At 39.8% G+C, this 22,546-nt stretch overlaps 1 protein-coding gene across 2 annotated transcripts in view; it reads left to right on the forward strand.

Annotated features, from left to right (window-relative positions):
- Nucleotides 1-15,188: 15,188 nt before the first annotated feature.
- Nucleotides 15,189-22,546, forward strand: part of LOC113033382 (spermatid perinuclear RNA-binding protein-like) — a 97,085-nt gene continuing 89,727 nt past the window's right edge. The window contains exon 1 of one of the 2 annotated variants that reach the window (XM_026187122.1): nt 15,189-15,500. The gene's annotated coding sequence lies outside the window, so the exon portion shown is untranslated. The remainder of the gene's footprint in view (nt 15,501-22,546) is intronic. The other variant, XM_026187123.1, reaches the window with a different exon arrangement.

Below are 22,546 nucleotides of genomic sequence, written 5' to 3' on the forward strand. Positions count from 1 at the left end.
TAATAGGGTGGGGCTAGGTTTCACAATGGGTTCACCTGAAACCTTAGCTTATTGTGAACCACACCCATTTTCACACCTTGGCTCGTGTGATTAGGTAGAGGGTCAATAGGGGGTCCATGACCCTCTTGGGACTCTCCACCAATTGCTCTTAGAACTGAAGAAGTTTCTCAGATGAGAGGTGAAACATCTTCAAGGAAACTTAAAGAAGTCCAGACGCTTTTCTTTCCAAGCTCCTTAGACTACGATTAAAGCGACAAGCCAAGAGATCACAGAAAAACACACTAGAGAAGAGCTGGGCTACACTAACTGAAAAGAGTATAACAATCCAGCGAAGGCCAGTACTCCACGAGGCCTTGAATACTGCCTGGAGTAATCAGCTGGGATGAACAACGGGTGAGTAAGTTGTGGGTGTTGAATCCAGGGGGACACAGAACCTTCAGGCGCCGCCGTGATGGAGAAGGTAAGCACAACCGCTAGAGCAGCATCCAAAAGACCGTGACAATTAGAGCCTCAGACTAAATTGCTTTATCTGGTTAATGCAAACATATCTAACTTCAGCCAAGTTAAACTGCGCTGATGAAAATATATTCCTAACAAATGCACAGAAGCAAGAGAAACGCTGTTTCACAGTGTTTGCAAGAATGATTCAGACATTTCATCAAGAAATTAGACTGATGGCTTTTTAGGGTTTTTTAATTAAGCAAACCTAAAGCTATTTTCACTTGGTTTCATAACTATAATATAATAACAGTGAAAAAAATGTATTAATGAGCCTCAGTCTTCACCTGCACTCTCGTGTTAGTCATTTCACATCTACACTAATTATTTCTGGTCAAAGGTGGAAAATAATGAATACCAAACAATGCAAATGAGTAAATAATTGATTTTCAGAAGCAAATAAAAAATAAATCATTGCTCTCGTGAAGCCTCACAGGCAGAGAGGTAGCAAAGGGCATCATTTTTCACTTTACAAATAAATAAAAATTCTCTACTGATCTTTGTGCTCATCAAAAGAAAACCAAATGCTAAATTTGCATTTGAATTGCCAAGATTATAAATGCCTTTTGTTTGCTTGCTATTAATAAACTAAGTTGTTCTTTTTCAAAGCGTGACTGCAGCAGACTGAGGGACTGATGTTGTGTAACAGCCCACTCATGTATTCAGTAAAAACACCGGCTATTCACTAAAGTCATTCTGTAAAGCTGAGTGATCAGCCACAAATTGCTTTGCCCCACATAAACCCAGTTAAGAAGGAATTATGAGGTTTGCTTAATTAATTAGTTCTGCGATTTTATCCTCACATAAATCATAAGTAAAGACAAACACGAGGTGCTTACGATAACAGCATTCAAAATTTATAATCCTTTATTGAAGATCCATCAAGTGATCGCCTAATGGGTGATCACAGTGCTGTGATGACTTATGCCAAGCACGTGACCTCAAAACCTCAAACATGTCCTTCTGGTAGTCATAAATCAAACCTGCAAACTTTTTGGAGGTGTTTTCTTCCTCCTAACTGCTTCAGCTCAAATGTATCCTCAGTATTCTTTTATGTTTACAACAGCTGTCCTGCTACGTGATCCAAATTCTGCTGACTATCAGTAAAATTAATAAAAAACAACCCCCTGACATTACCCGTTTGGATACCTTGATAAAACTGAGGGAGAATACATTTCATTGAAGCTGCTGGGGTGGCTGTGGCTACGGAGGTAGAGCAGGTCATCTGCTAATCAGAAAGTTGGTGGTTCCATCCCTGGTTCACTGCTGTCCTTGGGTAAGATGCTGAACCCCAAGTTGCTCCTGGTCGGATTTACAAATTAATGCACAGTTCAAATTCAGCAAATGCACTGGTGATCTACTGAGAATGCTCTAACTGATAACCAAAGACACAGCCGGTTCATTCCAATAATGACCAGCAGCGTTCTCGCACCAGCAAACACAAATTAGTGGGACAAAAACAAGCAGACCAGATGAAGGACTGAGTAACACACTAAAAATAATGTTGTGTAAGTGTAGATTTCTTGCTGGCAATTCAGAACCATGAGAAGCAGCTGAAGGGGAATCAATACAAGCGAAAACTCTTGTGTGGGCCTCTAGGTTGAGACAGCCGCAAAGCCATGAGCCAGAGGAGAGCTGGAGTGTGACAAACCATTCCACTATAATCTGTGTAGCAGCTGAATTATATGATATGAAGAAGAATGTAAAATATTTTTTAACTGCAAGATTCTTAAGTTAATTATGTTTTTGTGCCATGTGTCTATCCATCGCCCTTTTTCAGGCTGCAGGTATTTATTAAAGTCAATATTTCCCCTTTCATTTTACGATTCAGGTGTTAATCTAAACCACTTGAGGTCTACCAGTCACATTAATAGCTGCATTGCAGCAGACACTTTAATATGGTGTGCTCCAACAGAATATGCCTCAGCCTTGTAAGCAAGCCACGTTACATTTAGTTAAATTCTGCCCTGTTTCATCTAAAAGAGAAAGAAATAAACACTAACATTAACTGCTGGTCCTGGTCTATTTACAGGTTTTCTGCATTACTCTGTAGTTTCATGATTGCTAAGTCAGGCAAATTAACAAAGAAGCAGATGCACAATTATTTTTGTCCTTGAGATCACTGTTGGGCGCGTGACTCTAGTCTGTCTGGATTTTTATGTTCCCTCTTCTTGCAGTAAAACCGTTATCCTTCCTGTGATTTACTTTATGTGGAAGGTGATACTGTTATTATGCCTCTCAGCTGCTCACACCTGTACTTGCTTACAGACACCTCTACTGACTGGTGTAATCTCATGTGTGTATAAAACTGACTACAACAGTCTAATGTGAGTTAGTGTGTCTCAGTCTGTATACGTCCGCTAGTGCACTATGAGTACTACACCATGTTCAATATTTGGTATTCTGTTTGTAGTCCGTTTATATTTTGGTTCATTTTCTTGGTTTTGTATTACTCGGTTACCATCTTCTGTGATACCTTTCTGACTCCCCAGTCGTGTCCCTATATCTGCCCAGTCTGTTTGTGTTCTGTCTATGTAGTGATCTGATTACCCATTTTGTTTTGTCAAGTTTCAGATTCCAGTTACTTCCTGTTTTATTTTGATAGTCTCTCATCCTGTCCTATTAGTTGGATTTAGTTCAGCTGTGCGGTTTTCCCCAGGTGTATCTACTTGTCCCTAATCCCCTCTTATGTACTTAAACCTTCAGTTTGCTCGTGCCTTTGTTGTGTCCTCTCTCATCTCTCAATGCTCCTCTAATGGTGTGGCTGCTTCTAATTTTATTTTTCAGTCAATTTGCCAAAAAAATAACACCATCTGTTGCCAGCAAATAAAATCTGTGTTTTAAGCTTATTTCCGCTCTCATGAGTCTGGCTTTGGGGTCCAACAGGAATTTTTTTTAAAAAATGCAAGCAATCATGGAGGGTAACCCATGAAGAAGAATAACAGACATGTTTACAAAAAGGGAAGATAGTCACTGAAGATAGTCCTATCTGTAGATTAGAGCATAAGAGTAAAACAGGTGTTCAGGTCCAGGCAGGCTTGGGTTTGGTATCTCCTTTCTTCTTCTGTCCATAGAAGGAAAAATGTCCAGGGCTGGCATTTCCTTGCTGGCCCACCTTGGGCTAAGTCTCTGTCACTTGGGCTTTTCTTCCCACATTTGCTGCAGTTCTCTGCCAGTGTCATCATGGTGGTAATCAGGCCCACTTCTTGCCCTCTAACCTTGTTTTTTATCTGCCTCTCAATTGCCTGCTTCAAGTCTGACCTGCAAACCTGTTTACCTGGATCCCTGCTCTCTGAGGGGTTTTGCAAACACCACAAGTCACCTGAACATGATTATCTCAGTCAGTTCCTTCACCTGCAAAGAAAAGTACTTACCAGTTACTCACCTAGCTGTCCACTCTTTCTGACTCTCATCCACATACTTGAGATATTCACCTGCCTGCCAGTAACCCCAGAGCTCCTGTTTCAGAAAAGAAACTGTTCTCAATAATTACAATATTTCATTGAACTCACCTTGGCTACTCCTAACTCTCCTCCCTGTCTCCCCTCTCTGACAGGGATGCCAGGAATGTTTCAGTGTCCCACTGGGGAGCTGGAGGAGGTGGCTGTGGAGAGAGGGTCTGGTCATCTCCATTTAAACTGCTGACCCCACAACCCAGACCCAGATAAGTGGGAGAAAACAGATGGATGGACTTTTGTGACTGATCCTCTGTATAAAAGCTACAAATGCAATCCATGCAATGCATAAATTACAGTAAGAAAAGGGTGTGCAGAACACAGATTTTATGTCTGTGAAGGTTCTCAGTCATCCAGATCATTGTAGTCTAAGGAGCTTGGAAAGAAAAGTGTCTGGACTTAAAGAAGTCCAGACGCTTTTCTTTCCAAGCTACTTAGAACACAGATTTTAAGACTTACCAAAACCTTGAACAAATCAATGAACAAAAGAGATCGTCAGCACAGATTCAGAGGCAAATCTGAACGTATTTACACACAAAAATGACGTAAAAATTCTATCATTATGTTAGTGAGGGCAGGAAGGCTCCTGGAAGTTTTGTAATTTGCATTTAGAAGTAGGAGGGGAAAAAAACTTAACGCTACCCAAGATTAATAAGCACTGCAAAATGCCCCTGAAAATCAGATTAATAGCTCGACACTATTTAATTTCAGGCCAGAACTCAAATTCAAAAACTGATTAAATTCTGCAATTAAGTACGCTGGACCCGAACCTGTGAACACTCCCACCAGAGCTGTCTGCCACTGTGTTTCACTGCTTCAGCTTCAGAGAGCACTGAATAAAAATCTGCTGCTTCTGGCTCGTCACGGGCTTTCTGAACATCCACTCGCTTGTCAAACAAAAGCTAAGCTCAGCATTTGTGATGGCTGAGTGATGTGTGCATCCAGAAAATGTCCATCTGGCAGTGGATTTCTCATCCATGTGTTTGTCTCCAGAGAGTTACTGCAGCTGAGTAATTTAACTGGGAACAGCTACAATGCAGAAACTCAAAACGCAAAACAAACACAAACATATTTTCAACAATATGAAGTTTACAAAACTTCATCTATTTAATTTCTCTGAGCACGCAGGTTCACTGTGTGCATTAGTTGCTGCTTTCCTCCAGAATGCACCGCTGTGAATGTGTCCTCTAGCTTGCGCTGAACAAATCTGTAGGGCTGCCTTATTTAATCTGTGCAATAGTGTCAAAATAGAAGCATCCTGTCTCAGAGTGATGCTACAAAAAAGTAATGCATTTGTTATTTGTAGGCTGGACTGTTGTAATTCCTTATTACCATAAGTACTAACAGGGACTAGAAAGAGAGATTATATGCATTTTAGCTTCCCTTAACTGGCTCCCCGTTGAATTATTCTGATTACATACAACATCCGATGATCAGGACCTGTCTTACTTCAAAGCCCTATTAGTATTGTATCACGTCGACCGTGCACTTTGCTTTTAGACTGCAGGCTTACTCGTGATTCCTTGAGTCTCTAAAAGTAAAATGGCAAAGCCTTCAGCCATAAGCTTCCTGGGAGCTCCCAGTTTGGGTGGAGGAGGCAGACACTCTGTTCTTTTTGACAAAGCTTTTAGTGAAGGCAGAGGTTAGTAAATACTAGTGATTAAATGCAGATTGGTGTATAAACACATAGTAAGTATCCAGCCCTATATGCCTATATTGTCAAAAAGCAAAGATTTCAGCCTAATCTTAAAAACAGAGAGCGTGTGTGTTTCCGAATACATACTTGGAGCTGGTTTCACAGAAGAGGGGCCTGAAAGCTGAAGGCTCTGCCTCCCATATCCTGGGAACCACAAGTAATCCAGCAGTCTGAGAGTGAAGTGCTCTATTAGAATTATGCAGTACTATGAGGCCTTTAAGATCACGTGGTGCCTGATTGTTTGTTGTTTTTCTCTGTCTATGCTCCTTTTTCTGTCTTTTTTCCCACCTTGTAGTTTTTCCTCCCCACTGTTGCCAAGAGCTGCTCAAAAAGGACCATCTGTCAACATCCTCTCTATAATATTGCAGGATCTTTACAATATAAATCACCTTGACATAGCTGTTGTTGAGAATTTGCACCATATAAATAAAACCAAACTGAACTGAACTTCATAAGTAGTCAGGGATCTCTTCCATATCGAATTCTCTTTTCACTGAAATCACAGAAAGAGAGGACTCCTTTTTTTTATTTGCTCTGCTGCGGTGAATCTGAACATGGCCTAAAAAGTAGTCAGACTTTGCATAATGTAGCAGGAATGAAAGTCTAAATATCTAAGTTTTCAGCTTACATAAATCCACAGGATTGTAATAAGTGTGAAACCAGAACGATGCCAAGAGTGGAACAATCCAAACTTGTGCGTGTTTATATGAAAACAGGCTGTAGGGTTGCAGCAGTGAGGGAGGCTCTCTCACTCCACAGTCCACCTGCTGCTAAGTGACGCAGACAGGGCTGCCACACACACACGCGCGCAGGCACACACACACGCTCACCCCTGTAACCCGGCACTTTGCTGATGCAGCAGTACAACAGCCAGTGTGTCTCTCCATCTAAACAGTGTTACTTGAGAGCGGTGCAACATGACAGATAAGCCTCGTCCTTCTCTCCACTTGAAGGGCTGAGACGGCTGCTGATGCACACCGTTACAGATAGACGTGGGGGACCTGACGTCTGTGGCGTTAAACGCATACCAGATGGAGGGAGTCAGCTTTGTGCGTGTGTAAATGTGAGATTGTGTGTGCGTTTGTGTGAAAGAGACAGCTGACTTTAAATGTGAGCGAGAGAAAAAGAAATATCGTAGGAGAATGAGAGCAGAAAAAATAGCGCGAGTGTGTGTCTTTGCTGCAGCGTGAGAGATACCAAACACAACAATGGTGCGCACACACCAGTTCAAACCACAGGAGCCTAAATGATCAGCTGTCACATGTCGTCTTCATCAGCCCCAACTTTCAGCTGAACCAGAGTGTGATTATTAATTAACGAGAACAACCAGCTAAGCATGGAAATTGCTGCAATTATTGCAATTTTCAACATGACGTGGCATAAAGTCATCAAAATCAAATGCTCATTTGGATAATATGTGATGTATATTAGCACGCTGCACTTCTTAGTTTATTCATCTGCACGGTGGTGGTGACTCACCAGCAGGATTACTTTGTATTACCTGAATTGCCTGGGCTTCTGCTGCCAGAGAGCTTTTTTTGCCTCTACACCTGAGATCAGTCAAAAAAGTGTGATGCTCCACTCTGCTGGAGGATCTAGGAACCAAAATCACCTCTCAGCATAACATTAATAATAATATTACAATATATCCATTATTGACAATATATCAATATTTCATCTTTAAGTGTGTCAGGATATGATTGGCAACAACAGGGAGACATATCTGAGTATATGGGCAGGACAGCTCGCCGTAGGGTTGGATGTGAGAGAGTGTGGTTGTTTGTCTCTCAGTGTTTTCCCTGTGATGGACCACTGACCCATGTAGTGTAAAATTCACAAAGAGCCACACTAGAAAATGGGAATCGGATCAAGGTCCTGACATGTTAAGTTTACTGAGAGGCATTAAAACAAAAGTTGCCTTCACGGCGCCTCATTTTAAGATTTGGCTTGAGATGACTCACTGGTGCACCGCTCGTTCCAGTTCAGTAGCTTTGTGTTTCCTGTCTGTAACTCCATATTTAGAGGTTTAGAGGAAAGAAAACAAAGTATATTGAATTAATCTGTATTCATTCATATCACAGCCAAATTAGAAACGAGAACAGTATGACAGAATTAACTGTCAATAATCCAGTAATTTAAAAAAATAAGGGGGTGTATTATAAAACCAGCTGGTTAGCACATCTGTACAATTAAGTGATTTGTCATACATGCTGATGTGAAAGTGCAGCTGGTACCTGCAGCTGTTTCACTTGCCAAACACTCGGTGGAAACTGGGGGTTTTCTCCTGGTGACCAGAATAATCGCTGTGAAAGATTTCATCACTAAAGTGTTAAAGGAATTATTAAAAATTTGTTCAGACCACAAACTCATCTCCATCAGACATGTTGGCAAATGTGATTAACAACAGAAAATTCATTTGTGAAGATGAGAAATCAGAGTAATTATGTATTCACTTGCTGCCACTACTTCTGTTTGCACGTATCTGATACACAGATCGTGGCTGATCTCAGGGCAGTCAAAGCAGAGCCAGGAGTAGCTTATCTAACATGCTGGTCTCCTGTCAGCCTCCCATCAAAGACCAGAGGGTTGTCCACAATATGCAAACAACCAGGAAAACCATACGCTTCAGAGCTTGATAAGCTGAAGCTTTGCAAGTGGAGCAAAGACACACCCAGGAATCATCTGTGGCTCAAAGTCGAGCTAAATCCAGAAACAATAATCAGCTGTAGCTTCGAGACGACAGTGATTTACACGATGGATGGAAATAGGCAACATGAGATCCTTTAGAGGACAGAAGACTGTTAGAAATGTAAGGAGAGAGGACACTTTTACTTTGTTGGGCTTTAATTGATGTCTATTTTTAGATGTCTCTGGGGAAGTATTACTTGCATTGGATGGATGGATGGATGGATGGATGGATGGATGGATGGATGGATGGATGCATATCTATAGAGAGAGATCTATGTAGATATATACAGTTTAAGTGCTTGCATGGACATGCTCTACATTATCTCTCAGGTCTTTGACAACGAGGAGGTTAGTAATAGGGAAAGAGATCGCTTTCTTTTATGGAGCAAGACACATAAAAGTGTGTGTGTGTGTGTGTGGGGGGGGGGGGGGGGGGGGGATCATGAAATCTACCGGCCTGTGGCTTCAACTGGACTGAAATCATCAGCAGACCTCAGTTTGAGTGTGTCACTGCAAACTAAACATCCCTTCTGAGAGAAAGCAAGGCTATTTGAATAGAATAGAATAGACAAGGAAAGCAAAGTGCAAGTTATATACTGGTGGAGTTATGAATTTAGATATCATAGATTTGATGCCATGTCCAGACTGCAGAAAGCAGCAGTCAGTACTGCCCTTATCTGACAGTGCAATCGAAAGAAGAACTCGTGCCAACTCAGATGAGCTGTTTTGTGCAGATGATTATTGTGGTGTTCCCTGAAATTTTAGTCCTTTGGTGCAAAAAAAGTTTGAAAACCACGGGTAAAGCTTTTTTCAGACATGGGATCATCGCTGGTTTCATCCAGTGGTTAAAGTGACATCATTCAGACATGAGTCACTTCTCTTTTAATGTTCCTCACAGCTTCACTGTAATAACACTAACTTGTGTTATTTTTTATTTTATTTAAATTAAATGACATGTAAATTTGATCTAAACTGAGTGACATGTAGCTGGCACAGGTTTGTTGGTCAGAGCGGTTGGAGGTGCTGCAAAATCTGCCCAGATGTTGTGAAACAACCTGGAATTTTTGACATACTGCTTTTAACATGCTCCGTATCTGGGTCAAACTAAATCTTCTTTTAGCATGCTAATATGGTAACTGGAACACATCCTCCATGTGCCCTGTTGGCCACACCTCAAAAACGATGACATGACTAGCAAGCCTTGTCATAAATATTCTTCCACAAAAAAAAAAATCACGTCTTTTGAGATAAAAGGAGATATAAGATTTTTTTTTTTTTTAAATAAACAGAGAACCTGGAGTGTATGTTTGAATGCCGACATGCTCACAGAACATGTGGTTTCCCTTTTTCTGTAATTTACACAGACATGTAATAGTTGCATTGCTTGAAAATGAAACTTTAACAGTCTTCACACCTTTGCTGTGAATCTTCACACAAATTCCACTGTCCCTCTCTTTTATTTAAATGAGCCCCACATAACAGGATTCAGCAGGGAAAAAAGAAGCGTTCTTGAATTTCATCAGTTACAGGACAGACTGTCCTCGTGTCCCTGAAACAAACATTTCATGGTACGTGCAGCCATTTATAACAGTGCACAGGTTCTCTGAGGTCAGCGAGGGGTAACAAGCAAAGACCATCATGCACAAAATCCAGACTGTCCTCGTTTAGGTGAAGTGGGAAAGCACCTCCTTTGCCAGTGCACATCAATTTACTTTTTGTATTTATTTTATTTGTTTTTGTAGTAGTAATAGTATAAGTAGTGTATTCATCTGCAGATGTCCAGGTATCATAGGCTGAAAGGCAGCATACACCCAGGAAAGCTTTTGAGTCCATCACAGTGCAAAAACAGCGAGCCAGACAACCACACACTCACATCCACACTTAAGGCCAATTTAGATTCAACAGTTAACCTGAAAGGCCCATGTGGTCATTTCTATGGGGAAAACTAACATGGCTGATCACGCCTTCTGCCAGGCAATAATGAAAAGTGGAAAAAGGGTGAAGGAGAACACGCATGGGTGCACCTGACAACCAGGTTCAAACCCAGAACCCTTTCTTGTTTTTTTTTAAAGGATATGATCTAATAGCACTTCCTACCGGTATGCAATTTACAGCCTTTTGGTGACTTCAATATTTCATTGGCACAATTGTGAGTGCTGTTGTCTGTCTGGTTGTACTAATTACTGTTGTTTCTGTGGTGTTTGCTGTATGCACCTTAATCCATCTCTCACTTACTTGTAGCCTACAGTATACTCTATGTATAGAAGAATAGCAACAAAGTTCAGTTTATCGCCATCTGTGCTGCAGCACAATAACTTATGTTTAAAAGAGATTTAAAAATACTTTAACACAAACAGAGGTGTATTTAGAAGATACGTTTAAACAGAAAGCCAGATAGTTAAGTCAAATAAAATCAAGGTTAAGTTAAAGTAAAGTGCAAAAAAGGGCAAATAGGTGAATGTTAACATAAATAAATTAAATGAAGGAATAAAAGCAATAGAAGATTAAAATGTCAGTGTGCACGCTTCTTCAGGTTGTTTTACAAGTAGATGGTCCTGATGCCAAAACCGCAGTCACCTTTAGATCTAAGGTACACTCGCGCTGTCTTCACTTTAAAACTACAAATACACCCAGTGTCCATGAGGCTGATGTGTTTTATAACCCCTCAGTAGAAACCCAGTTTAAATCTGAAACGTGAGAGTTAGTGTTTTAGTCCAGACCAGCTGTGGAGAATAATCATGCAGGCACTCATATTTACCTCTTACCATGACTTAAAAATCAAGTGAAAACACATTTCAGATAGGCTCACATTCCTTTTGTGATTTCAACCTTCACGTGTGGGTGTCTTCACATCGCCATGACTTTGTTTGGCAATGCTGGTTCTAGAATTGCTCTCATGCCATATTTGACTGGCAGTGCCAATGGTTTCTGCTCTGCTAATCTCTTTTTGCTGTTCTTGTTCATCACTTGTATTATTTTCAATGTAGAACCAAGCCTTTACTTGCATAAATGCATGCAAGCCTATTGCCCAGACACTCACCTAGACCTAACAAACAAAACAGGGTTTTGATGGTTTTATGTGGATGTGATCTTAGTTCTCAGCCATGAACAGCAAGAAGGGCCCCAGAGAAGAGAAGAGGTGAAACTAGGATACGAATTCTGCAATGCAGCCTGAGGCCAGACCCAGATGGGTTTTGAAAGATTACAGTAAAATCTTAAGATTCACTCTGAAATGAACAAAAAGTTAGGAACTGGGTGAGGCAATGATGCCACCTCACCCACTTCCGACCAACAGCCAAGTTACTCCCTTCAGAGGGAGCCTGAGTAAAGAGAATCCTTTATGGTAGTGTGTGAATGTGTGTGTGAATGGGTGAATGACTGAATGTAGTGTAAAGTAAAGCGCTATACAAATACAGGCCATTTACCCTTTTTTTGTTTTTTTTGTTTTTTTTTAGAATGGAGGGAATTATGGAAGTCAAGGCTCCAGAAAATAAGAGGCTCAACTGAACGAATGGTTTATTTAATGGCACTAATTTTGTAGTACATGTTATAAATTGGATGTGTTTTTAAATTTTGAATTCATGTCTTTGAAAGCTGGTTGTCAGTTGGTGGGCATATGAACTGTACAGCTGTGTCACATTTTCTGTGGATAATTCAGCAGCAAAGTGATTCACACTAACTGGTAAGTGCACTGAGTGACTTTGTTGTGGGCCGAAGTCAAATTAGCTTTGAGAATATCGCGTTACAACCAGCCAGACTAGAGGTGCACGCCGGCCGCCGCAGAGGTCTGAGTGGTTGTTTTGCAGCAGCCTGCTATTGACTGGGCACAGCTTAAGAGTAAACAGTGCACCAAAGCACGGTGTGCAATGTCACGGCAGTTTTCAAATTAGAGGCTGCAGATGGAACATTTAAACAGTTGAATGGGAGGGCTTGCATGCACAGTAAGAATAGCTATGGACGATCATCCATTAATCTTCACCCAGCAGAGGCTAGCCTCCTGATGTAGCTACATTAAAGTTGTAATTTTGAGCTCTATTTTTAGTACAGCTGTGCCCAGAGTCCCTGAAAGTCCTTGGCTTGTGTTATCTAATCTGCAGGGAACTTACCTCCCCCTCAGCCTTTACACTTCAGCCTGAGTAAGCTGCACATCTCACAGAAAATCTTATCAACACTGCATCTAAAATGCAGAAAAGTACAGATTTACAAGCACAGTTTGCTTTGCTATATAGTGTACAGCACATTTAAGCCCAACAGTAGAAGCTCTTTTAGGCTCAAATTAAACCTGTATAGCCGAGTGAAAATCATGAAAATGCGTGCATGGTTGGTTGCAAATAGACAGAAGTTGCAGCACATGGATACAGTATCTGACTCAATCTAAATACCTGTGAACCCGAAGCATAACTGATCTATGAACTATGCCAAGGTACTGCAGATGGCATACCAGCATCTTCCATAGCAGCTGTGTGAACGAGTGAATGAGAAACACACTGTAAATAAGTTTGTAGAAGCACAAAGGTTAAATAAGCATAATGCATCTACCGACCATTGTTTCTGTGTTATAAATGAAATTGAGTTGGGTGAAGAAAAGAAAAAAAAAACACATAAATAAACTGTAATCTGGAATAAAAATCAGATGGAATATTCAGTGTTCCCAGAGCACTGACTTTTCTATTATCAATAATCTTTATTATTCACCATTCATTACCAGCCATCACTAATGAGCAATAAAACAGCTTTTAGTTTTAGTACTAATTTCTATCATCCATGGAATCAGGTATTTTTCTGTGTATTACTGACTGAGAGTGAAACTGTCAAGAAGCTTTAGCTTTTGTAGCCTAGACATACACAACAAATCACATAAATATAGACTGCCTGAGCATTGTGCTGATTAGACACATTCAGTTTTTCCTAAATTTAAGAGTTAATAGAGACCAAGTGTGGGAGAAATTGATATGTTTAATCTCATTCATTTTAGATTATCTCAGAATATTTTAAGTTATACCTTTCTTTTCCAAGAGTCTGGGTTAACCACCAGGCACCTATTGAAACTCAATAAAAGGCTAGATTTTAGGGAAAATTAAACTGTATTTGAAAATATTTTATATACTATATCAAATATATGATAGTCATGGTAACTGGTGGGTGCAGACTTACAGTGTCTCTCTGATAGAATAGCATTAGCTTTTATGCAGTTTTCTGTGTGTTCATAACTTGAGAAAAACTCCAAACTGAATTATAGATGAAAAACAACTTGCAAAAAATAAGCAAATTTCTGATTTAATTTTAATCCAGTTCCATTCTTTCAGTAACATTTTTCCACTCAAAAGGTCCTTAAAGGATACAAAAAAAAATTCTACTGGAACCAGTCCCTGAGGATTTTATCAGAATGGACCTGGTGGGTTGTATGATATACGATCTTAACCTATATAATTTTAATATATTTAATCATCTTATAATTTCTTTTTTTTTTTTTTTTTTTTTTTGCCTGTCCCGTTTGGCTCTTTTGCCATCAGAATTGTTGTCTAAAGGCAAAGAAAGATGCCCAACGGATTTACTTTACCAAATTGACCATCCCAGCCTTGCCATAATGGTCCATTTGATTCACCTTTTATTGTTTATTTTATTTTCACTTACTGAACATGGGACAGACTTGACTGGGGGAAAGAAGGGGAGAAAGAAAGAGGGAAAGAGAAACAGCTGAGAAGAGGGACGGGGGAGAAGGGCAAAAACCAAAAACCAACAGAATGAGCAGAAAAAGAAAAAAAAGAAGAAAAAAAGAAAAAAAATGCATATATCAATCACCTGGGTCACCTGCTGAGAAAGAAAAAAGAAAACAAGCAGAAGAGAACAAGAGTAATAGAATAAACAACATCACAATGATATATGGGAATATGACAGTAAATACTAAATATTAAACATTATTGTGCAGCACATAAGATCAACAGAACACAGTGTGCTTTGAGGTAGGAGCCAAAAAGGGTGTAGTTTGTGGGTGTGATCACCCGTGTGTACACCTGTGAGCATGGACGCGCTTGTTTTTTGTTTTTTAAAAGGTTCCTTCATGTAATGATCTGCTAGAGGGTGTGGGGGGGCCACAGCCCCGTCCTCCAGGGCGTGAAGCAGGTGTGGAGGAGATCAAAACTCCAGACATCCAGAGGCCCCCAGAACACAAGAGACCAAGGAAGACCAACAGAGGGGCAGCCGCGCCACTGTCCCTTATAGAAATCATCTTATAATTTCTACAGAATCATGGAGGAATTTAGTGTGCATCTCATTCTGCCAGATTATTCCTTGGGATTAAGTGGAATAGGTGTTGAAAAAGGGGACAAAGATAATTAAAGAATTAGTGTAATTATTAAAAAAGAAACAAGCCCACATTCTCATATGTTTTTACATTTTGGAAATATAATATAATATAATAATATAACTACAGAATTTTAAATGTGCACCTTTTAGACTTTTAACAGATTTAATGCTACCCCCTTTTATTAAAATTATGACTTAAAATTATGACTGCTCTGCAGGTTAAAATATTATATAGGGGAAAAAAGACTGGTCCCAACAAACAGATTTTTATGCCAAAATGTTTGTTTGTTTTGTTTTGCTTCGCTTTTTAAAAACTTTTTAATGGGGGATTGCAGCTTTTATATTGCCTGGTCCTATTGATCTGAAAATGTAAGACTGCTTCCATAGGCAGAAAAGGACAGAATGTAAGAATATTGCTTGAATTCTTGAATGTCACTAAATCTGAAAGCTGTACTGTACTCTAAAGATAGTGTGACCAGGGCACAAACCCCATTTATAGAGACAAACTGGACTGCAACTGCTCATTAGACGATCTCTGTTTTTGCAGTAGCGATCGTCGTGCGCATGCGCGGCGTTAGTCTCCACTCTCTCTCCCTGCGCTGAACGCTGACAGGCAGCAGGCTGGCCGGAGACCGTTGGTGCTGCTGCCGTTGTTGTTGTTGCTTCCGCCGCCACCGGCTTCACTCCACGTTGTGAGCTTCCGTCCGGATACAAAGTGACGCCGGAGCGGGACTTACATTCAGTTAAAGGACAGAAACAACAGCAGCAAAGTGTTTTCGGAGGCTTTGGACTCGCTGACCGGCTGAGCTTTCTCCTCTCCCGTCCTCCTCCCGGTCGTCCGCGGACAGTGGTTTGAGGTAAGTGTCCGCTTTTTGTGACAGTTTTTGGGATGAGCGGTCGGCTGCTGCCCTGCGGGTGCCTGGTTTAACTTCAGACCGGCTTTAGCTCAGCTTCAGGACTCCGTGTTTTGTTTGAACGTGTTTGAACCAACTGCTCGTTCACGAGACGGACAGTTTAACGGGAAGTTTTCCTCGCGCGTGGAGACCCGCGAACCGTCCTGAATGTGGCTTTTAAGAGAAAACAAACTGTCAGCACTCCTCTACAGGGTATAAACCCTCTCCTGTAGGTAGCGTGTGTACTACCTGCTAGTAAATGCCAAATGAAGTTTTCGCTGGCGTTCATTTGTGGCTCTGACCAGCGGAGAAAGAGCACCTGTTTGTTGGAGTATTTGAGGAGGACAGGTAGGCCCGCATAGCGCAGATGCACCTACACCCTGCATGATTTATCACACATTACCCTGCAGGTTTCCACTGAACAGCATCAGTACTTTGCAGCCTTGGTAATGCTGCATGTTTAGTCTGCTGCACTGCCTCATAGTAATGCTGTAAATACAGCACTCCATCTGCTAAAGGCTGAAATATGGATCTTTTGGACAAACAGCCTTAATATTCATGCTACTCTCAGAGGCGTGTCGGGGGGGGGGGGGGTCATTGGGTGGTACTGAGCCCTCTTAGTGTAACAAACAAAAAACCCACAACAGGACAAACTAGGAAGTTTTCAGCAGGTGCGCATTTATTTACCACCCACATCAGAGGAGAAAACCTTTGCTTTCCATTGAATGTGCTTCCTTGTCAGGAGAACAGACTGTTACGTACATGTTGTAGCTGTGCAGTGTCACCAGGGGGCAGTGTCAGAAATGTGTGGACCAGGTCTGTGGGCTACTCAAGCTTGTGTTTATGTGGTTGCTGTGTCTTTGTAGCTATTGCTGTTCAGTGCATGACTGTATCTCAATACCGAAGTACGCAAGTTTGTACTTGTGTACTTTGCTAGTACTTCCAGTACTTCCAGAGGACAAGTGGAATGGCAGTGTATCTGATCACATGACATCTCAGCTCAGCCCAACTCATCTCCATGTTTTTACTCCAATCCATCCATCCATCCATTCTCTTCCGCGTATCCTTTTTAGGGTAGCGGGAGGGCTGGAGCCTATTCCCCCCACCTTGGCTATGTTTTTACGCCCATTCCCCCTTAATTTCACGGATTAATATTTACGGTGGAAATTGCCCATGATATGCTTAATTACTAGATTTCTTTGAAGAAGAACAATAAGCATAAAAAAGCCATCAAGGTGAAATAATATAGAAAGATTTAGAAAATAGCTTAATTTAGAAAAATTGCAGTAAACACTTGTCGTTGGCTGTAGCTCAGGAGGTGAAGCAGGTCATCTACTAATCGCATGGTTGGTGGTTTGATCCCTGGTTACTCCAAGTTGGCGTGCCAAATATCCTTGGGTAGGATGCTAACCCAAAGTTGCTTTCCGATGCATCCATTGGAATGTGAATGTTAGATAGAAAGCACTCACTAAGAAAAAGCATAGAAGAAAGTGTGAATGGGTGAATGAGGCGACTGTTCTTTAGATCTTAAAACAAGACTAATATGATAGTAGTCAGAACCTCTAGATTTAAAATGTAATTTATATGGCACATGTATGCACATGTTACTGAAATGGGAAGTGGACTGGTTGTTATATGGCACTTTTCTACTCTGAGCACTCAGAGCAACCTCACTGCTTTTAGTCTTCATGATTATTATTAGTGATTCATATGATCTGTTTCACACTGTTTATTGAACAAAGACAAACTGTTCAGATGCTAGAATGATTTCATTTTTATTCTGGTAGACTCTCACAACTTACAACAGACAGCTGGCGTTTAGAATAGAGTTGAGTAAATATTAAAAACATAATTTGATCATTTATGGTTTATCGTTTCATAGCTTGACATCTGTCTCCATGAACAGCATAAACATGCTGGCCCAGATGTTTCTGCTTCCAGAGAAAAGGCTCATACTTTCCTCCTGGATTAAAATATTTTTAATGTTCGTTTTAATTCAGGAAAAGCTGCCGTTACAATAAGTACAGCACATTTCTACTTTAGGGAACAAACCAATTTTCTCAGAAACAAGTAAAACACTGAAATAAACCAAACATCAACAGTTAGAAATCATATGAGTTGAATTATATCTAGTGTTTAACTTTCACTGAGTGGCAAAAGGGTTTTGAAAATGATGTGCCAGGACTCAGATTTTCTGCCAGGTATAATGATCCTTGAATGAGTGGTCAGCTGACAGCTAGTGGGGTTAGACCAGCAGAAATGGATATCTACAAAAACATCGGAGCACTTTTGCAAGCAGGCAATGTCTTGCTGATAAATCAAACAGATATTTGAAGTTTACAAATCTGCATTCATGCCTAAAAACATTTTAAAAGTTTGTTTAATTCATCAAAGACAGTAATATTTTAAATTTTACTTACAGTTTTGGCCGCTGTCCTCCACTATTGCCGCTTTTGAGTTTCAGATGAAATGAATTCTGGGGTACTTGGCTGCACCAAGCACACACAAGTCATGATTAATGTACCCTCGATAGAGTGGGCGGAGCAAGAACACATCTGGGCATTTTCAGCAATTTTGAATTGGAACTGTACTGGGGTTGCTACTTATTACATTTCATAAGTACAGAAGTACACACATGTGTGCATTTTGAAAAACGGCCCATACCCAAAATAAGATTTGTTCTAGGAGTGTGCGAAAGGGCTCCTTGTTCCGTCTTTTCACAATAAAAGTTCTTGTCATACACTGTGTGACTGGGCTGTGCCATTTCATGTCATCCATGTATAATTTTTTGGAGTGGAATATTTCACAATATCATTGCTATCACAATGCCATGTGTTTACATATCCAAGTGCACACAACAACAAGACAAGCCTCAGCAAGCCTCAGAGCTGGAGGCAAATCTCAGCCTCTGATAAAGATTTAGTACCTTCAGCAAACTCCACCAAAGCACAGTGCTTTGGAAGATATTCAAAAAAACCGTTCTGCAGCCCAAAAGTAAACAATATGATGGAAATTACTGATATGGTTATGTGGTGGAAAAGCAGCGATTTAAGCAGCTGGTTACAAAGACTTGAACGAAAATAAAACATTCAAGGTAAAAAAACAAAAACAAAAAACATTGTTTTATTTTGTGGCAGTGTTTTGCAGCGCTTCTCAAGTTATAAAGTTAAATTACTCTAGTTGTTGTTAGTGTTACAGTTATTTTATACTTAAAAGACTGCATAAAATTTCCTGGGAAAACATTCCTACTAATACCAGCAGTTTGGTCTATAAAATGACAAAGTGGCCTGTCCAACACAAGCATACAATGTACTATAGTGAGTTTTAAGGTAGGGCTGCTCGATTATGGCAAAAATGATAATCACGATTATTTTCACTGAAATTGAGATCTCGATTATTTGACGATATTTATTTAACAATAACAATGTATTGAATAATGGCTTTAAAGATTGTCAAAAAAGAATATAAAATAGTGTGCAAATACTCCTGCAAACAGTGCAAGTGTTTGCAATATAAGAAATAAATGAAAAATGTAAACATCTGTGTTTAGTGAACTTTGCAGTGTTGCTCTGTGGTGCAGCTACGACACCGCAGCAAAGTTTACACACTGTCTACTTGATCCACGTCTGACTCCGCGAACCCGTAATGTTTCCACACCACTGAAGTTTTTTTTTTTTTTTTTTGTTTTTTTTTTTTACCTCTCTTTTCAACCAACGGCAGTCACTCTCCTCTCCAAATAACTTCTGCTTAGCTTTCCAAGCTTCCCTGGGGTCCTCTTAATTGTTGTGATGCGTGTTCGAAATGCAGAGAGGTGCGCTCGAGTTGCAACACGGAGCAGCGTGAGAGTAAAGCACGAGGGAGGTGATCGTTGAAAGCCCAGATCGTAATTTAGATTAAAATTCGATTAATTGAGCAACCCTATTTTAAGGTTTGAATAAAATATATGTAGGCAATGTGAAGATACATGGACATAAAATAAATCACCATAGTCCTGCTGCCATAAGAGTAAAAGCAACAAAGATCTTTCTCGTCTCAAAGGACTGATAATAATAAGTCAAATAATTTCATCATGGTTGTTGAGAATAAAGGCTCAGAGCTCTGCAGCCTCTGCAGCTGTAATGAGGATGTTCAGGTTACAAGGAGAAGGACTGGGTGAGACTACACTGGCTGTGTAATCATTGCCATCGCCTTATGGTCATTTGAACACACCCTGGACCATGTTTGTTTAATGAGGAAAAGATTTGACATGCGGAAAAGAGTTTATGTAGCCATTGTTTTTGAAATGTCTCAGTTAGGGAACTTTAGTTTGTTTATATTTTATTTAAAACTGATTAAAAAAAATCATTAAAACCACAGGCATTCCTTAGAGAAAATGTCCTCATTTTTTGGAAATCTGATGTGTCATGTTCAAATGCAAAATGAGAATTCTTTCCTATTCAGACATTAATATTAATATGTACAATGTACCATTCATGCCTTGTAAATAATTCATTGTGTGTGTTAAATTGTGCCAGGCATCTTATAACTGTTTAATTATTAATTGGAGGATTAATTCTTCGCGCTATAAATAGCTGCAGCTGTGATTGTTGGTGTGTAAAAATGGTTGACGTGCCCGGCGTTTTTGGCGAACCTTGCCATTAACCTTGCCGAACGTTTACTAATGTTTCTTTCTTTACATCTGCCAAGGTATTTTTCCCTCCATTACTTTTTCCCCATTTAGAAGTTTTTGTTCTATTCACAACCTGAAAAACCATCAAAAAACTCACATTTCTTCTCTCCGCTTTCTGCTGGTCTTTGTTGGCATTTTTTTTAACTTCTGGGAAAAAAAATATTTATAGGTGGAAATAATACAACGTGTGTGTGTGTGTGTGTGTGTGTGTGTGTGTGTGTGTGTGTGTGTGTGTGTGTGTGTGTGTGTGTGTGTGTGTGTGTGTGTGTGTGTGTGTGTGTGTGTGTGTGTGTCACACTACATGGCTATCTGCTGACTCCAAACACTGGCTCAGTCTGACTGGAAGAGACCTGGGCCATTTGCCAGTGATCATGTCTTATTCACATGTATAATTAGCCTGACAGTTGTTAAGTGTGTGCCCAATTTTAGACAGGATGCTACAAGATCATCATCAAAACAACAGATACCAGTATTGGGAGTATCTTTTGAATCTGCGAGGTTCAGTAGAGTTCTCAGGCAAACAATACCAAGCAGCACCAAAGCTTTTGACAAAAGACGTTTCACACAAAAAAGAATTGAATAAGGATTTGGATTTACCATGGCAGTAGTTGAAGCTTTGTGACATTCAGGTGTGAAATTCATTTTAGTTAATTGGCTGCATACAGGCAGATATCAAGTAGGCTGAGCCGGTCAAACCTTTGGATAACAACTTTTATCTTTTATCTTTTTTTTTTTTTTTTGTATGTTCACATTTCATGGGTTACTTGATGTTTTTTGTGTTAGTTACAGAAAAATACTAACTACTAAATACTAATACTAAAAATACTAACTGTTACTAATACTAATGTTTAGATTTGTATAGGGCTGAATGATAAACAAATTATAGCAGTACTAAAAATGCCCTTTGTTTAAAAAGAGTGTAAATCATTCAGAAATTAACTAAAAATATCAACAGAATGTGAAGATGGCATCTTATGTATTGTGCTGCTTTGATACTGGTTAAAGTTGAAATGGGGACCATTGCGAGAGGGGAGAAATTGAAACCTGGGGAACACAACAAGGTGGAGATAAAATGAGAAATCAAGACAAATCCAGTGTGTATTTATATCAGACATCACAACTTCTACTCTTCCCAGAAAGTTAGACAAATTGATTCATTGTATTAAAATGCTTAATGAATGAAACTGCACATTATATTTATATGTCTATGTAAACGGTGAAGTTCTAATCTGAATTTTAATCACATTCAGGGAATTTGTACAGTTTAGATTTGTGTCCAAGAAGAGACATTTTAAAAATTATTAAAACTGGTGTTGGCTCAAGGTTTGTGTAGAATTCATGTTATTATTGTAGACAGTTGACATATTTTGTTGGCTAGAAGAGCAGATGTTCCATTTATCCAAGGTAGGGCCTGGCACTAGGAGACACAAGCTAGTGTCACAGACCCTGAGGCTTGTTCTCTTCCAGGTCTGAAAGAAGGGATCTTTTGATGTAAAGTGAATGTATTAACCAGTACACCAGGGAACCATCGCTTAATCAAACTGAGAAAAGTAAAGCAAAATAAAATATAAAAACACACCATATTTATATGCTAAAAATGGGTAATTGTAGCCTGTTCCTAGGTGGTTGCTAGGCAACATGATGGCATCATGATATCTGATATAGATACAAACCTTCAGGTTCCTAAGGTGTACCTGGTACAGGTAATCAAACAAACCCACAGACAGAGTTGTGGTCACAGAGCAGAGCAGCAGGCAACACAGCAGCAAAGAATCATACAGGAATCTTCCAAAACTCTGCCTTTAAACCTGAGAGAAATTATATTTTTATATTAGTGGTGATGGTATTTTTTTTTTTGCTTTGTCACCCAACCCTTTTCTTATTTTACATCCACTAAGGAGGTTGACTTGGTTTGGTTTGTCTGGATTTTTCAAAAATATCTGTATGTTAGCAAGAACGCTTAAAGTTGTGGGTGGGTTATTTTGCCTGAGTTTGGGCTTTGCCCAACTTGTAAATTATTAACCTTTAGAGTCATAACCAAGGACTCTTGATTCTTGGTACATTTGTCATCACATCTTCACAAATGCATATCAAATTAAGATAAGAAAAATTCAAAATTCAGAGTTCTTAAGAATTGCCCACACCCACCCAAGAAAATAATCCGAGACTGAAGTCATGCACTGTGTGGAGTGAATTTTTAGCTGTGGGGGAGGCTTGGAGTCTTGGACCGCTCTTATAACAAGTGAATCAGAGTCATTGGATTCAGAGGCCAAAAATAAGCCTTTTTACCAGATGTAAAGTAACTTAAAAAACCCTCATGCCTAATCTATGTTTAATTATA

Source organism: Astatotilapia calliptera, chromosome 12, assembly GCF_900246225.1.
Source record: "Astatotilapia calliptera chromosome 12, fAstCal1.2, whole genome shotgun sequence".
Lineage (NCBI taxonomy): Eukaryota > Metazoa > Chordata > Actinopteri > Cichliformes > Cichlidae > Astatotilapia > Astatotilapia calliptera.